Below are 17,825 nucleotides of genomic sequence, written 5' to 3' on the forward strand. Positions count from 1 at the left end.
TAAAATTAAAAAGGAAAAACCGCACCAGGGATAATTTTGCCATTTGTCACGACAGTGTCGGAATGGGCTGAAATTTAGCAGGTTGATTGGAAACATCCCAAGAAAGCATATGCAGGACGACTCTCTTTGGAGTTTGAAGAAGTGTTGGATGGAAAATTAACAACAAAAAATCTCACCAGGGGTAATTTTGTCATTTGCTGCGACGTAGTCGGAATGGGCTGAAATTTGGCAGGTTTATTGGAAACGACACAAGAAAATGGATATAGGATGACTCTCTTTGGAGTTTGAAGAAGTGTTGGATAGAAAATTAAAAAAGAAAAACTGCACCAGGGGCAATTTTGTCATTTGCTGCGACGGTGTCGGAATGGGTTGAAACTTGGCAGGTTGATTGGAAATGGCCCGAGAAAACTGATATAGGACGCTTAGCTTAGGAGTTTGAAGAAGTGCTGGACAGAAAATTAACAAAAAAAAAACCACACTAGGGGCAAATTTGTCATTTGTCACGACGATGTTGGAATGGGCTAAAATTTGGCAGGTTGATTGCAAACGGCCCGAGAAAACTTATATAGGACGGCTAGCTTTGGCGTTTGGAGAAGTGTTGGACAGAAAATTAAAAAAGAAAAACCACACCGGGGAAAATTTGCCATTTGTCGTGACGGTGCCGGAATGGGCTGAAATTTGGCAGGTTGATTAGAAACGGCCCAAGAAAACAGATATAGGACGACTCCCTTTGGAGTTTGAAAAAGTGTTGGACAGAAAATTAACAAAGAAAAATCGTACCAAGGCAATTTTTTCATTTGCCATGACGGAGTCGGAATGGGCTGAAATTTGGCAGGTTTATTGGAAATGACCCGAGAAAACGGATAAAGGACGACTAGCTTTGGATTTTGAAGAAGTGTTGGATAGAAAATTAACAAAGAAATATCGTACTAGGGGCAATTTTGTCATTTGTCGTGATGGTGTCGGAATGGGCTAAAATTTGGCAAGTTGATTGGAAACGGCCCAAGAAAACAGATATAGGACGACTCTCTTTGGAGTTTGAAGAAGAGTTGGACATAAAATTAACAAAGAAAAACCACACCAGGGGTAATTTCGTCATTTCCCGCGACGATATCGGAATGGGCTGAAATTTGGCAGGTTAATTGGAAACGGTCCGAGAAAACTGATATAGGACGACTAGTTTGGAGTTTGAAGAAGTGTTGGACAAAAAATTAACAAAGGAAAATCGCACCCGGGGCAATTGGTCATTTATCGCGACGATGTCGAAATGGGCTAAAATTTGGCAGGTTGATTGGGAACGGCCCGAAAGAATTGATATAGGACTACTAGGTCTGGAGTTTGAAGATGTTTTGGACAGAAAATCAACAAAGAAAAATCACACCAGGGGCTATTTTGTCTTTTGTCGCGACGGTGTTGAAATGGGATGAAATTTAGCTGGTTGATATAACGGCCCACGAAAATTGATATAGGACGATTAGCTTTGGAGTTTGAAGAAGTGCTGGGCAGAAAAATAGCAAAGAATAACGGCACCAAGGGCAATTTGGTCATTTGTCGCGACGGTGTCGGAATGGGCTGAAATTTGGCCAGTTCATTGGAAACGGTTGCCGCGATGTCGGAATGGGCTATCATTTGGTAGGTTGATTGGAAAAGGCCCTAGAAAACTGATATAGTATGACAAGCTCTTGAGTTTGAAGAAGTGTTGGACAGAAAATTGACAAGGAAATACCGCACCGGAAGCAATTTTGTCATTTGTCACGATGGTGTTGGAATGGAGTGATATTTGGCAGGTTGATTGAAAATGGCCCGAGAAAACTGATATAGGATGACTAGCTTTGGAGTTTGAAGAAGTGTTGGGCAGAAAAATAGCAAAGAAAAATCGCACCAGGGGCAATTTGATCATTTGTCGCGATGGTGTCGGAATGGGCTGAAATTTGGCCGGTTCATTGGAAATGGTAACCACGGTGTCGGAATGGGCTATCATTTGGCAGGTTGATTGGAAAAGGCCCTAGAAAACTGATATAGTATGATAAGCTTTGGAGTTTGAAGAAGTGTTGGACAGAAAATTAACAAGGAAATACCGCACCGGAAGCAATTTTGTCATTTCTCACGACGGTGTAGGAATGGGGTGAAATTAGGCAGGTTGATTGGAAATGGCCTAAGAAAACTGATATAGGACGACTAGCTTTGGAGGTTGATGAAGTATTAGACAGAAAATTAACAAAGAAAAATCGTACCAGGGGTAATTTTGTCATTTATCGCGATGGAGTCGGAATGGGTTGAAATTTGGCAGGTTGATTGGAAACGGCCTGAGAAAACTGATATAGGACAACTAGGTTTGGAGATTAAAGAAGTGTTGGACAAAAAATTAACAAAGAAAAACCACACTAGGGGCAATTTTGTTATTTGTCATGACAGAGTCGAAATGGGTTGAAATTTGGCAGGTTGATGGGAAACGGCCCGAGAAATCTGATATAGGATGACTCTCTTTGGAGTTTGAAGAAGTGTTGGACCGAAAATTAACAAAGAAAAATTGTACCAGGGGCAATTTTGTCATTTGCCACGACGGAGTCGGAATGGGCTGAAATTTGCTAGGTTGATTGGAAACGGCCCGAGAAAATTGATAAAGGACGACTTGGTTTGGAGTTTGAAGAAGTGTTGGATAGGAAATTAACAAAGAAAAATCGTACCAGGGGCAATTTTGTCATTTGTCACGACGGTGTCGGAATGGGTTGAAATTTGGCAGGTTGATTGGAAACGGCCCGAGAAATTTGATATAGGACGACTAGCTTTGGAGTTTGAAGAAGTGTTGGACAAAAAATTAACAAAGAAAAACCGCACCAATGGGAATTTTGTCATTTGTCGCGACTGTGTCGGCATGGGCTGAAATTTGCCAGTTGATTAGAGACTGCTCGAGAAAACTGATATAGGACAACTAGCTTTGGAGTTTGTAGAAGTGTTGGAAAGAAAATTAACAAAGAAAAATCGTACCAGGGGCAATTTTGTCATTTGTCGCGATGGTGTTGGAATGTGCTGAAATTTGGCGGGTTGACTGGAAACGGCCCGAGAAAATTGATATAGGATGACTAGCTTTGCAGTTTGAAGAAGTGTTGGACCGAAAATTAATAAAGAAAAACCGCACCAGTGATAATTTTGTCATTTGTCGCGATGGTGTCGAAATGAGCTGAAATTTGGCAGGTTCATTGGAAATGGCCCGATAAAACTGATACAGGACGACTAGCTTTGGAGTTTCAAAAAGTGTTGGACGAAAAATTAACAAAGAAAAATCGCACCAGGGGCAATTTTGTCATTTGTCGCGATGGTGTCAGAATGCACTGAAATTTTGCAGGTTGATTGGAAACGGCCCAAGAAAATAGATATAGAATGACTCTCTTTGGAGTTTGAAGAAGTGTTGGATAGAAAATTAACAAAGAAAAATCGTACCAGGGGCAATTTTGTCATTTGTTACGACGATGTCAGAATGGGTTGAAATTTGACAGGTTGATTGGAAACGGCCCTAGAAAACTAATATAGGATGACTAGCTTTGGAGTTTGAAGAAGCGTTGGACAGAAAATTAACAAAGAAAAACCGCACAAGGGGTAATTTCGTCATTTTCCACGACGGAGTCGGAATGGGCTTAAATTTGGGAGGTTGATTGGAAACGGTCTGGGAAAACTGATATAGGATGACTAGTTTGGAGTTTGAAGTGTTGGACAAAAAATTAACAAAGAAAAATTGCACCGGGGGCAATTTGGTCATTTGTCGCGACGGTGTCGGAATGGGCTAAAATTTAGCAGGTTGATTGGAAACGGCTCGAAAAAACTGATATAGGACGACTAGGTTTGGAGTTTGAAGATGTTTTGGACAGAAAATCAACAAAGAAAAATCACACCAGGGGTAATTTTGTCTTTTGTCGCGACGGGGTCCAAATGGGATGAAATTTGGCCAGTTCATTGGAAGCCGTTGCCATGGTGTCGAAATGGGTGGATGTTTGGCAGTTGATTGGAAAAGGCCCTAGAAAACTGATATAGTACGACAAGCTTTGGAGTTTGAAGAAGTGTTGGACAGAAAATTAACATGGAAATACCGCACCGGAAGCAATTTTGTCATTTGTCGCGACGGTGTTGGAATGGGGTAAAATTTGGTAGGTTGATTGGAAACGGCCTGAGAAAACTGATATAGGATGACTAGCTTTGGAGTTTGAAGAAGTGTTAGACAGAAAATTAACAAAGAAAAATCGCACCAGGGGCAATTTTGTCATTTGTCGGAACGAAGTCAGAATGGGCTGAAATTTGGCAAGTTGATTGGAAATGGCCCGAGAAAACTGATATAGTACGACTAGGTTTGGAGTTTGAAGAAGTGTTGGATAGAAAATTAACAAATAAAAATCGCACTGGGGGCAATTATGTCATTTGTAGCGACGGTGTCGAAAAGGGCTGAAATTTGGCTAGTTGATTGGTAACGACTCGAGAAAACTGATATAGGACGACTAGGTTTGGAGTTTGAAGAAGTGTTGGACAGAAAATTAACAAGAAAAGCCGCACTAGGGGCAATTTTGTTATTCGTCGCGACGGTGTCGGAATGGGTTAAAATTTGGCAGGTTGATGGGAAACTGCCTGAGAAAACTGATAAAGGACGACTAGCTTTGGAGTTTGTAGAAGTGTTGGAGAGAAAATTAGCAAAGAAAAATCGTACTTGGGGCAATTTTGTCATTTGTTACGACGGTGTCAGAATGGGCTGAAATTTGGCAGGTTGATGGGAAATGGCCCGAGAAATCTGATATAGGACGACTAGCTTTGGAGTTTGAAGAAGTATACGATCGAAAATTAACAAAGAAAAATCGTACCCATGGGAATTTTGTCATTTGTCACGATGGTGTCCGAATGGGCTGAAATTTGGCAGGTTGATTCGAAACGGCCCGAGAAAACTGATATAGGACGACTAGCTTTGGAGTTTGAAGAAGTGTTGGACTGAAAATTAACAAAGAAAAACCGCACCCGTGGTAATTTCGTCATTTGTCGCGACGGTGTCGGAGACCGAGAAAACTGATACAGGATGACCAGCTTTGGAGTTTGAAGAAGTGTTGGACAGAAAATTAGCAAAGAAAAATCGCACCAGGGGCAATTTTGTCATTTGTCACGATGGTTTCGGAATGGGCTGAAATTTGGCAGGTAGATTGGAAATGACCCAAGAAAATTGATATAGGACGACTCTCTTTGGAGTTTGAAGAAGTGTTGGACAGAAAATTATCAAAGAAAAACCGCATCAGGGGCAATTTTCTCATTTGCCGCGATGGAGTCGAAATGGGCTGAAATTTGGCAGGTTGATTGGAAATGGCCCGAGTAAACTAATATAGGATGCTTAGCGTTGGAGTTTGAAGAAGTGTTGGACAGAAAATTAACAAAGAAAAATTGTACCAGGGGCAATTTTCTCATTTGTCGTGACGGTGTCGGAATGGACTAAAATTTGGGAGGTTGATTGGAAATGGCCCGAGAAAACTGATATAGGGCGACTAGCTTTGGAGTTTGAAGTGGTGCTGGACAAAAAATTAACATAGAAAAATCGCACCAATGGCAATTTCGTCATTTGTCGCGACTGTGTCGAATTGGGCTAAAATTTGCCAGGTTGATTGGAAACTGCTCGAGAAAACTGATATAGGACAACTAGCTTTGGAGTTTGAAGAAGTGCTGGAAAGAAAATTAACAAAGAAAAACCGCACCAGGGGCAATTTTGTCATTTATCGTGATGGTGTCGAAATAGGCTGAAATTTGGCAGGTTGATTGGAAACGACCCGAGAAAACTGATATAAGATGACTAGCTTTGGAGTTTGAAGAAGTGTTGGACCGAAAATTAACAAAGAAAAACCACACCCGTGCCAATTTTGTCATTTGTCATGACGGTGATAGAATGGGCTAAAATTTGGCAGGTTGATTGGAAATGGCCTGAGAAAATTGATACAGGACTAGTAGCTTTGGAGTTTGAAAACGTGTTGGACAGAAAATTAACAAAGAAAAATCGCACCAGGGGCAATTTGGTCATTTATCATGATGGTGTCAGAATGGGCAGAAATTTTGCAGGTTGATTGGAAACGGCCCAAGAAAACAGATATAGGACATCTCACTTTGGAGTTTGAAGAAGTGTTGGACAGAAAATCTGCAAAGAAAAATTGCACCAGGGGCAATTTTTTCATTTATCGCGACGGTGTCGAAATGGGATGAAATTTGGAAGGTTGATGGAAACAGCCCGAGAGAACTGATATAGGATGACTAGCTTTGGAGTTTGAAGAAGTGTTGGAAAGAAAAATAGCAAAAAAAAAACCACACCAGGGGCAATTTTGTCATTTATCGCGATGGTGTCGGAATGGGCTCAAATTTGGCCGGTTCATTGGAAACGGTTGCCACGGTGTCAAAATGGGCTGACATTTGGCAGGTTGATTGGAAAAGGCGCTAGAAAATTGATACAGTACGACAAGGTTCGGAGTTTGAAGAAGTGTTGGACAGAAAATTAACAAGGAAATACCGCACCGGGGGCAATTTTGTCATTTAATGCGACGGTGTTGGAATGGGGTGAAATTTGGCAGGTTGATTAGAAACGGCCCGAGAAAACTGATATAGGATTACGAGCCTTTGAGTTTGAAGAAGTGTTGGATAGAAAATTAACAAGGAAATATCGTACCAGGGAAAATTTTGTCATTTGTCGCGACGGTGTTGGAATGGGCTGAAATTTGGCAGGTTGATTGGAAACGGCCCAAAAAAACTGATGTAGGATGACTAGATTTGGAGTTTGAAGAAGTGTTGGACAGAAAATTAACAAATAAAAATCGCACTGCGGGCAATTTTATCCTTTGTCGCGACGGTGTCGGAATGGGCTGGAATTTGACTGGTTGATTGGAAACGGCCCGAGAAAACTGATATAGGACGACTAGGTTTGGAGTTTGAAGAAGTGTTGGACCGAAAATTAACAAAGAAAAACCGCACCATGGGCAATTTTGTGATTTGTCGCTACGGTATCGAAATGGGCTGAAATTTGGCAGGTTGATGGGAAATAGCGCGAGAAATCTGATATAGGACGACTAGCTTTGGAGTTTGAAGAAGTGTTGGAAAGAAAATTAACAAAGAAAAATCGCACCAGGGGCAATTTTGTCATTTGCCACGACGGTATCGGAAAGGGTTGAAATTTGGCTGGTTGATTGGAAACGGCCTGAGAAAACTGATATAGGACGACTTGGTTTGGAGTTTGAAGAAGTGTTGGACAGAAAATTAACAAAGAAAAATCGCACCAGGGGCAATTTTGTTATTTGTCGCGACGGTGTCGGAATGGGTTGAAATTTGGCAGGTTGATGGGAAACGTCCCGAGAAATCCGATATAGAACAACTAGCTTTGGAGTTTGAAGAAGTGTTGGACAGAAAATTAACAAAGAAAAATCGCACTAGGGGCAATTTTGTCATTTGTCGCGACGGTACCGAAATGGGTTGAAATTTTGCAGGTTGATTGAAAACTGCTCGAGAAAACTGATATAGGACAACTAGCTTTGGAGTTTGAAGAAGTGTTGGAAAGAAAATTAACAAAGAAAAACCGTACCAGGGGCAATTTTGTCATTTGTCGCGACGGTGTCGAAATGGGCTGAAATTTGGCAGGTTTATTGGAAACGGCCCAAGAAAACTAATATAGGACGACTAACTTTGGAGTTTGAAATAGTGTTGGACAGAATTTAACAAAGAAAAATTGCATCGGGGGGCAATTTTGTCATTTGCCGCGACGGTGTCAGAATGGGCTCAAATTTGGTAGGTTGATTAGAATTGGCCCAAGAAAACTAATACAGGACGATTAGCTTTGGAGTTTGAAGAAGTGTTGGACAGAAAATTAACAAAGAAAAACCGCACTAGGGGTAATTTTGTCATTTGTCACGGCGATGTCGGAATGGACCGAAATTTTGCAGGTTGATGGGAAACGGCCTGAGAAATATGATATAGGATGACTAGCTTTGGAGTTTTGAGAAGTGTTAGACAGAAAATTAACAAAGAAAAATCCCACCAGAGGTTATTTGGTCATTTGTCACGACGGTGTCGGAATCGGCTGAAATTTGCCAGGTTGATTGAAAACGGCCCAAGAAAACTGATATAGGACTACTAGCTTTGGTGTTTGAAGAAGTGTTGGACAGAAAATTAACAAAGAAAAATCGCACCAGGGCCAATTTTGTCATTTGTTGCGACGGTGTCGGAATGGACTGAAATTTGGCTGGTTGATTTGAAACGACCCAAGAAAAGTAATATAGGACGACTAGCTTTGATTTTGAAGAAGTATTGGATAGAAAATTAATAAAGAAAAATCGCACCAGGGGCAATTTTTTCATTTGACACGATGGCACCGGAATGGGTTGAAATTTGGTAGGTTAATTGGAAAATGCACCAGAAAACTGATATAGGACAACTAGCTATGGAGTTCGAAGAGGTGTTGGACAGAAAATTAACATAGAAAAACCGCACCGGGGCAGTTTTGTCATTTGTCTCGACGATGTCGGAATGGGCTGAAATTTGGCAAGTTGATTGGAAACGGCCCAAGAAAACTAATATAGGATGACTAGCTTTGGAGTTTGAAGAAGTGTTGGACAGAAAATTAACAAAGAAAAATTGTACCAAGGTCAATTTTGTCATTTGTCGCGACGGTGTCGGAATGGGCGGAAATTTGGCAGGTGGATTGCAAACGGCCCGAGAAAACTAATATAGGACAACTAGCTTTGGAGCTTGAAGAAGTGTGGGACATGAAACTAACAAAGAAAAACCGCACCTGGGGCAATTTTTTCATTTATCGCTACGGCGTCGGAATGGGCTGAAATTTGGCAAGTTGGTTGGAAGCGGCCCGAGAAAACAGATATAGGACGACTAGCTTTGGAATTTGAACAAGTGTTGGACAGAAAATTAACAAAGAAAAATCGCACCAGGGGCAATTTTGTCATTTGTCACTAAAGTATCAGAATGGGGTAAAATTTGGCAGTTGATTGGAAACGGCCCGAGAAAACTGATATAGGATGACTAGCTTTGGAGTTTGAAGAAACGTTGGACAAAAAATTAACAAAGAATAACCGCACCAAAGGCAATTTCGTCAATTGTCGCGACTATGTTGGAATGGGCTGAAATTTGCCAGGTTGACAAAAAATAAACAAACAAAAATTGCAACAAGGGCAATTTTGTCATTTGTCACGACGGTCCTGGAGTGGGATGAAATTTGGCAGGTTGTTTGGAAACTGCCCAAGAAAATTTATATAGGACGACTAGGTTTGGAGTTTGAAGAAGTGGTCGACAAAAAATTAACAAAGAAAAATCGCACCGGGGGCAATTTTGTCATTTGTCGCGATGGTGTCGGAATGTGCTGAAATTTGGCTAGTTCAATGGAAATGGCCCGAGAAAACTGAAATAGGATGACTAGCTTTGGAGTTTGAAGAAGTGTTGGACAGAAAATAAACGAAGAAAAATCGAACCAGGGCCAATTTTGTCATTTGTCGCGACGGTGCCGAAATGGGCTAAAATTTGGCAAGTTGATTTGAAACGGCCGAGAAAACTGATATAGGACGACTAGCTTTGGAGTTTGAAGAAGTGTTGGACAGAAAATTAACAAAGAAAAATCGCGCTAGGGGCAATTTTGTCATTTGTCGCGACGGTGTCGGAATGGGCTGAAATTTGGCAGGTTGATGGGAAACGACCCCAGAAATCTGATATGGGACGACTAGCTTTGGAGTTTGAAGAAGTGTCGGACAAAAAATTAACAAAGAAAAATTGCACCGGGGGTAATTTTGTCATTTGTCACTACGGTGTCGAAATTGGCTGAAATTTGGCAGGTTGAGCGGAAACGTCCCGAGAAAACTAATATTTGACGACTAGCTTTGGAGTTTGAAGAAGTGTCGGACAAACAATTAACAAAAAAAAAATCGCACCGGGGGCAATTTTGTCATTTCTCGGGACGGTGTCGAAATGGACTGAAATTTGGCTGTTTGATTGGAAACGGCCCGAGAAAACTTATATAAGACGACTAGCTTTGGAGTTTGAAGAAGTGTTGGACAGAAAATTAATAAAGAGAAATCGCACCCAGTGCTATTTTGTCATTTGTCGCGACGGTGTCGGAATGGGCTGAAATTTGGCTGGTAGGTGGGAAACAGCTCTAGAAATCTGATATAGGACGGTTAGCTTTGGAGTTTGAAGAAGTGTTGGACAGAAAATTAACAAAGAGAAATCGCACCCAGTGCTATTTTGTCATTTGTCGCGACGGTGTCGGAATGGGCTGAAATTTGGCTGGTAGGTGGGAAACAGCTCTAGAAATCTGATATAGGACGGTTAGCTTTGGAGTTTGAAGAAGTGTTGGACAGAAAATTAACAAAGAAAAACTGCACTCGGGGCAATTTTGTCATTTGTTGCGACGGTGTCGAAATGGGCTGAAATTTGGCAGGTTGATTGGAAACGGCCCGAGAAAACTGATATAGGACAACAACCTTTGGAGTTTGAAGAAGTGTTGGACAGGAAATTAACAAAGAAAAATCGCGCCAGGAGCAATTCGGTCATTTGTCGTGACGGTGTTGGAGTGGGCTAAAATTTGGCTGGTTCATTGGAAACGGCCTGAGAAAACTGATACAGGACGATGAGCTTTGGAGTTTGAAGAAGTGTTGGACAGAAAATTAACAAAGAAAAATCGCACCGGGGGCAATTTTGCCATTTGACGGGACGGTGTCGAAATGTACTGAAATTTTGCTGGTTCTTTGGAAACGGCCCGAGAAAACTAATATAGGATGACTAGCTTTGGAGTTTGAAGAAGTGTTGGACAGAAAATTAACAAAGAGAAATCGCACCCGGGGCTATTTTGTCATTCGTCGCGACGGTGTCGTTATGGGTTGAAATTTGGCTGGTAGGTGGGAAACAGCTCGAGAAATCTGATATAGGATGGTTAGCTTTGGAGTTTTGGAAGTGTTGGACAGAAAATTAACAAAGAAATATCGCACCAGGGGTATTTTAGTCACTTTTAGTGACGGTGTCAAAATGGACTGAAATTTGGCCGGTTCATTGGAAACGGCCCGAGAAAATTGATTTAGGTCAACTACCTTCGGAATTTGAAGAAGTGTTGGACTGAAAATTAACAAAGAAAAATCACATTAGGGGCAATTTTGTCATTTGTAACGACAGTGTCGAAATGGGCTAAAATTTGGCAGGTAGATGGGAAACGGCTCGAGAAATCTGATATAGGACGGCTAGCTTTGGAGTTTGAAGAAGTGTTGGACAGAATATTAATGAAGAAAAATCACACCAGGGGGCAATTTAGTAATTTGTTGTGATAGTGTCGGAATGGGCTGAAATTTGGCAAGTCGATTGGAAATGACCCGAGAAAACTCATATAGGACGACTAGCTTTAGAGTCTTAAGATGTGTTGGATAGAAAATTAAAAAAGAAAAACCGCACCAGGGGTATTTTGGTCATTTGTCATGACGGTGTCGGAAGGGGCTGAAATTTGGCTGGTTCATTGGAAACGGCCTGAGCAAACTGATGTAGGACAACTAGCTTCGGAGTTTGAAGAAGTGTTGGACAGAAAATTAACAAAGAAAAACCGCACTAGGGGGCAATTTTGTCATTCGTTGCGACGGTGTCGGAATGGGCTGAAATTTGGCAGGTTGATTGGAAAAGGCCCGAGAAAACTAATATAGGACGACAAGCTTTGGAGTTCGGAGAAGTGTTGGACAGAAAATTAACAAAGAAAAATCGCACCGAGGGCAATTTTGTCATTTGTCGTGACGGTTTCGGAATGGGATGAAATTTGGCAGGTTGATTGGAAACGGCCCAAGAAAACTGATATAGGACGACTAGCTTTGGAGTTTGAAGCAGTGTAGGACAGAAAATTAAAAAAAATCTTACTAGGGGCAATTTTGTCATTTGTCGCAACGGTGTCGGAATGGGCTAAAATTTGGCTGGTTGATGGGAAACAGGTCGAGAAATCTGATATAGGACGACTAGCTTTGGAGTTTGAAGAAGTGTTGGACAGAAAATTAACGAAGAAAAACCACACTAGGGGCAATTTTGTCATTTGTCGAGACAGTGTCGTAATGGGTTGAAATTTGGCAGGTCGATTGGAAACGGCCCGAGAAAACGGATATTGGATGACTAGCTTTGGAGTTTGAAGAAGTGTTGGACAGGAAATTAACAAAGAAAAATCGCACCAGGAGCAATTTGGTCATTTGTCGTGACGGTGTTGGAGTGGGCTCAAATTTGGCCGGTTCGTTGGAAACGGCTTGAGAAAATTGATACAGGACGACGAGGGTTGGAGTTTCAAGAAGCGTTGGACACTAAATTAACAAAGAAAAACCGTACCAGGGAAAATTTGGTCATTTGTCGTTACGGTGTCGAAATGGGTTGAAATTTGGTCGGTTCATTGGAAACGACCCGAGAAAACTGATATACGTCAACTATCTTCGGAGTTTGAAGAATTGTTGGACAGAAAATGAACAAAGAAAAACTGCACTAGGGGAAATTTTGTCATTTGTTGCGACAGTGTCGAAATGAGCTTAAATTTGGCTGGTTAATTGAAAACGGCCCGAGAAAACGGATATAGGATGAAGTTTGGAGTTTGAAGAAGTGTTGCACAGAAAAAAAAAATCACACCAGGGGCAATTTTGTCATTTGTCTCGATGGTATCGGAATGGGCTGAACTTTGGCAGGTTGATTGGAAACAACCCGAGAAAACTGATATAGGACGACTAGCTTTGGAGTTTGAAGAAGTGTTGGACAAAAAATTAACAAAGAAAAATCGCACAGGGGTAATTTTGTCATTTGACGCGACGGTGTCGGAAAGGGCTAAAATTTGGCTGGTTGATTGGAAACGGCCCGAGAAAACTGATATAGGATGACTAGCTTTGGAGTTTGAAGAAGTGCTGGACTGAAAATTAACAAAGAAAAACCACACTAGGGAGAATTTAGTCGTTTGTCGTGACAGTGTCAGAATGGGCTGAAATTTGGCAGGTCGATTGGAAACGGCCCGAGAAAACTGATATACGACGACTGGCTTTGGAGTTTGAAAAAGTGTTGGAAAGAAAGTTAACAAAGAAAAACCGCACCAGGGCATTTTGGTCATTTGTCGTGACGGTGTCGGAATGGGCTGAAATTTGGCTGATTCATTGGAAACGACCGAGAAAACTGATATAGGTCAACTAGCTTCGGAGTTTGAAGAATTGTTAAACAGAAAATTAACAAAGAAAAACCGCACTAGGGACAATTTTGTCATTTGTTGCGACGGTGTCAGAATGGGCTGAAATTTGGTTGGCTGATTGGAAACGGCCCGAGAAAACTAATATAGGACGACAAGCTTTGGAGTTTGAAGAAGTGTTGGACATAAAATTAACAAAGTAAAACCGCACCGGGAACAATTTTGTCATTTGTCGCGACGGTGTCGGAATGGGATGAAATTTGGAAGGATGATTGGAAATGGCCCGAGAGAACTGATATAGGACAACTAGCTTAGAAGTTTGAAGAATTGCTGGACAGAAAATTAACAAAGAAAAACCGCATCAAGGGAAATTTTATCATTTGCCACGACGGTGTCGGAATGGGCTGAAATTTGGCAAGTTCATTAGAAAAAGCCCGAGAAAACTGATATAGGGCGACTAGCTTTGGAGTTTGAAGATTTGTTGGACAGAAAATTAACAAGGAAAAATCGCACTAGGGGCAATTTTGTCAATTGTTGCGACAATGTCGGAATGGGCTGAAATTTGGCAGGTTGATTGGAAACGGCCTAAGAAAACTGATATAGGACGACTAGTTTGGAGTTTGAAGAAGTGTTGGATAGAAAATTAACAAAGAAAAACCGCACCAAGGGCAATTTTGTCATTTATCGCGACGGTGTCGGAATGGGCTTAAATTTGGTAGGTTGATTGGAAATGGCCCTAGAAAACCGATGTAGGACGACTAGCTTTGGAGTTTGAAGAAGTGTTGGACAGAAAATTAACTAAGATAAATAGCACCTGGTGCAATTTTGTCATTTGTCGCGACGGTGTCGAAATGGGCTGAAATTTGGCGGGTTGATGGGAAACGGCCCAAGAAATCTGATATAGGACGACTAGCCATGAAGTTTGAAAAACTGTTGAACAGAAAATTAACAAAGAAAAATCGTTCCAGGGGCAATATTGTCATTTGTTGTGACGATGTCGAAATGGACTAAAATTTGGCAGGTTTATTGGAAACGGCCCGAGAAAACTGATATAGGATAACTAGTTTGGAGTTTGAAGAAGTGTTGGACAGAAAATTATAAAAGAAAAACCACACCAGGGGCAATTTTGTCATTTGTCGCGACGGTGTCGGAATAGGCTTAAATTTGGCAGGTCGATTGGAAACGGCCCTAGAAAACTGATATAGGATTACTAGCTTTGGAGTTTGAAGAAGTGTTGGACAGAAAATTAACAAAGAAAAATTGCACCCGATGCAATTTTGTCATTTGTCGCGACGGTGTCGAAATGGGCTGAAATTTGGTAGGTTGATGGGAAACGGCCTGAGAAATCTGATATAGGACGACTGGCCATGAAGTTTGAAGAACTTTTGAACAGAAAATTAACAAAGAAAAACCGCTCCAGGGGCAATATTGTCATTTGAATTGACAATGTCGAAATGGACTAAAATTTGGCAAGTTTATAGGAAATAGCTCGATAAAACTGATATAGGACGACTAGCTTTGGAATTTGAAATAGTGCGGGGAAGAAAATTTACAAACAAAAATCGCACTGGGGACAATTTTGTTATTTGTCGCGACGGTGTCAGAATTGGCTTAAATTTGGCTGGTTGATTGGAAACGGCCCTAGAAAACTGATATAGGACGACTAGCTTTGGAGTTTGAAGAAGTGTTGGACAGAAAATTAAAAAAGAAAAACTGCACCGGGGGCAATTTTGTCATTTGTCGCGATGGTGTCGGAATGGGTTGAAATTTGGCTGGTTGATTGGAAACGGCCCTAGAAAACTGATATAGGACGACTAGCTTTGGAGTTTGAAGAAGTGTTGGACAGAAAATTAACAAAGAAAAATCGCACCTGGTGCAATTTTGTCATTTGTCACGACGGTTTCGGAATGGGCTGAAATTTGGAAGGTGGATTGGAAATAGCCCGAGAAAACTAATATAGGGCGACTAGCTTTGGAGTTTGAAGAAGTGTTGGACAGAAAATTGAAAAAGAAAAACTGCACCGGGGGCAATTTTGTCATTTGTCGCGATGGTGTCGGAATGGGTTGAAATTTGGCTGGTTGATTGGAAATGGCCCGAGAAAACTGATATAGGACGACTAGCTTTGGAGTTTGAAGAAGTATTGGATAGAAAATTCACAAAGAAAAACCGTACTAGTGGTAATTTTGTCATTTGTCGCGACGGTGTCGGAATGGGCTGAAATTTGGCTGGATGATGGGAAATGGCTCGGGAAATCTGATATAGGACGACTAGCTTTGGACTTTGAAGAAGTGTTGGACAGAAAATTAACACAGAAAAATAGCACCAGGGAAAATTTAGTCATTGTCGCGAGGGTGTCTGAATGGGCTAAAATTTGGCAGGTCGATTGGAAACAGCCCGAGAAAACTAATGTATGATGACTAGCTTTGGAGCTTGAAGAAGTTTTGGATAGAAAATTAACAAAGAAAAACCACATCGGGGGTAATTTTGTCAGTTTTCACGACGGTGTCGAAATGGGCTGAAATTTGGTAGGTTGATGGGAAATAGCCCGAGAAATATGACATAGGATGAATAGCTTTGGAGTTTGACGAAGTGTTGCACAGAAAATTAACAAAGAAAATCCACACCAGGGGCAATTTGTTCATTTGTAGTGACGGTGTCGGAATGGGCTGAAACTTGGCCAGTTCATCGAAAACGGCCCGAGAAATCTGAATCTGGACGACAAGCTTTGGAGTTTGAAGAAGTGTTGGATAGAAAATTATCAAAGAAAAATCGCACCGGGAGCAATTTTGTCATTTGTAGCGACGGTGTCAAAATCGGATGAAATTTGGCAGGTTGATTGGAAACGGCCCGAGAAAACTGATATAGGACGACTAGCTTTGGAGTTTGACGAAGTATTGGACAGAAAATTCAAAAAGAAAAACTGGACCAGGGGCAATTTTCTCATTTGTCGCGACAGTGCCAGAATGGGCTAAAATTTGGCCGGTTCAATGGAATGGCACGAGAAAACTGATGTAGGACGACAAGTTTTGGAGTTTGTAGAAGTGTTGGACAGAAAATTAACAAAGAAAAATCGCACCAGGAGCAATTTTGTCATTTGTCGCGACGGTGTTGGAATGGGATGAAATTTGGCAGGTTGATTAGAACCAGCTCGAGAAAATTGATATAGGACGACTAGCTTTGGAGTTTGAAGAAGTGTAGGATAGAAAATTGGCAAAGAAAAACCGCACCGGGGGTAATTTTGTCATTTGTCACGACGGTGTCGAAATGGGCTGAAATTTGGCTAGTAGATTGGAAACGGCCCGAGAAAACTGATATAGGACGACTAGCTTTAGAGTTTAAAGAAGTGTTGGACAAAAAATTAACAAAGAAAAACCGTACCAAGCGTAATTTTGTCATTTATCGCGACAGTGTCGGAATTGACTGAAATTTGGCTGGCAGATTGGAAATGGCCCGAGAAAACTGATATAGGACAACTAGCTTTGGAGTTTAAGGAAGTGTTGGACGAAAAATCAACAAAGAAAAATTGCACCGGGAGCAATTTTGTCATTTGTCGTGACGATGTCGGAATGGGATGAAATTTGGTTGGTTGATTAGAAACGGTCCGAGAAAACTGATATAGGATGACTAGCTTTGGAGTTTGAAGAAGTGTTGGACAAGAAATTCACAAAGAAAAATCGCACCAGGGGCAATTTTTTCATTTGTCGTGACGGTGTCAGAATTAACTAAAATTTGGTTGGTTCATTGGAAACGGCCTGAAAAAACTGATATAGGACGACAAGCTTTGGAGTTTGATGAAGTGCTGGACAGAAAATTAACAAAGAAAAATCGCACCAGGAGCAATTTTGTCATTTGTCGCGATGGTGTCGGAATGGGATGAAATTTCGCAGGTTTATTGGAAACAGCCAGAGAAAACTGATATAGGACGACTAGCTTTGGAGTTTGAAGAAGTGTTGGACAGAAAATTGACAAAGAAAAACCGCACTAGGCGTAATTTTGTCATTTGTCCCGACGGTGTCGGAATGGGCTGAAATTTGGCTGGTAGATTGGAAACGGCCCGAGAAAACAGATATAGGACGACTAGCTTTAGAGTTTAAAGAAGTGTTGGATAGAAAATTAACAAAGAAAAACCACACCAAGCGCAATTTTTTCATTTGTCGCAACGGTGTTGGAATGGGCTGAAATTTGGTTGGCAGATTGGAAACGGCCTGAGAAAACTGATATAGGACTACTAGCTTTGGAGTTTAAGGAAGTGTTGGACGAAAAATAAACAAAGAAAAACTGCACCGGGAGCAATTTTGTCATTTGTCGTGACGATGTCGGAATGGGATGAAATTTGGTTGGTTGATTAGAAACGGTCCGAGAAAACTGATATAGGATGACTAGCTTTGGAGTTTGAAGAAGTGTTGGACAAGAAATTCACAAAGAAAAACCGCACCAGGGGCAATTTTTTCATTTGTCGTGACGGTGTCAGAATTAACTAAAATTTGGCTGGTTCATTGGAAACGGCCTGAGAAAAGTGATATAGGAGGACAAGCTTTGGAGTTTGAAGAAGTGTTGGACAGAAAATTAACAAAGAAAAATTGCACCGGGAGCAATTTTGTCATTTGTCGTGACGGTGTCGGAATGGAATGAAATCCTATATCAGTTTTCT

The sequence above is a fragment of the Olea europaea genome, chromosome 14 (genome assembly GCF_002742605.1).
Source record: "Olea europaea var. sylvestris chromosome 14, O_europaea_v1, whole genome shotgun sequence".
Classification (NCBI taxonomy): domain Eukaryota; kingdom Viridiplantae; phylum Streptophyta; class Magnoliopsida; order Lamiales; family Oleaceae; genus Olea; species Olea europaea.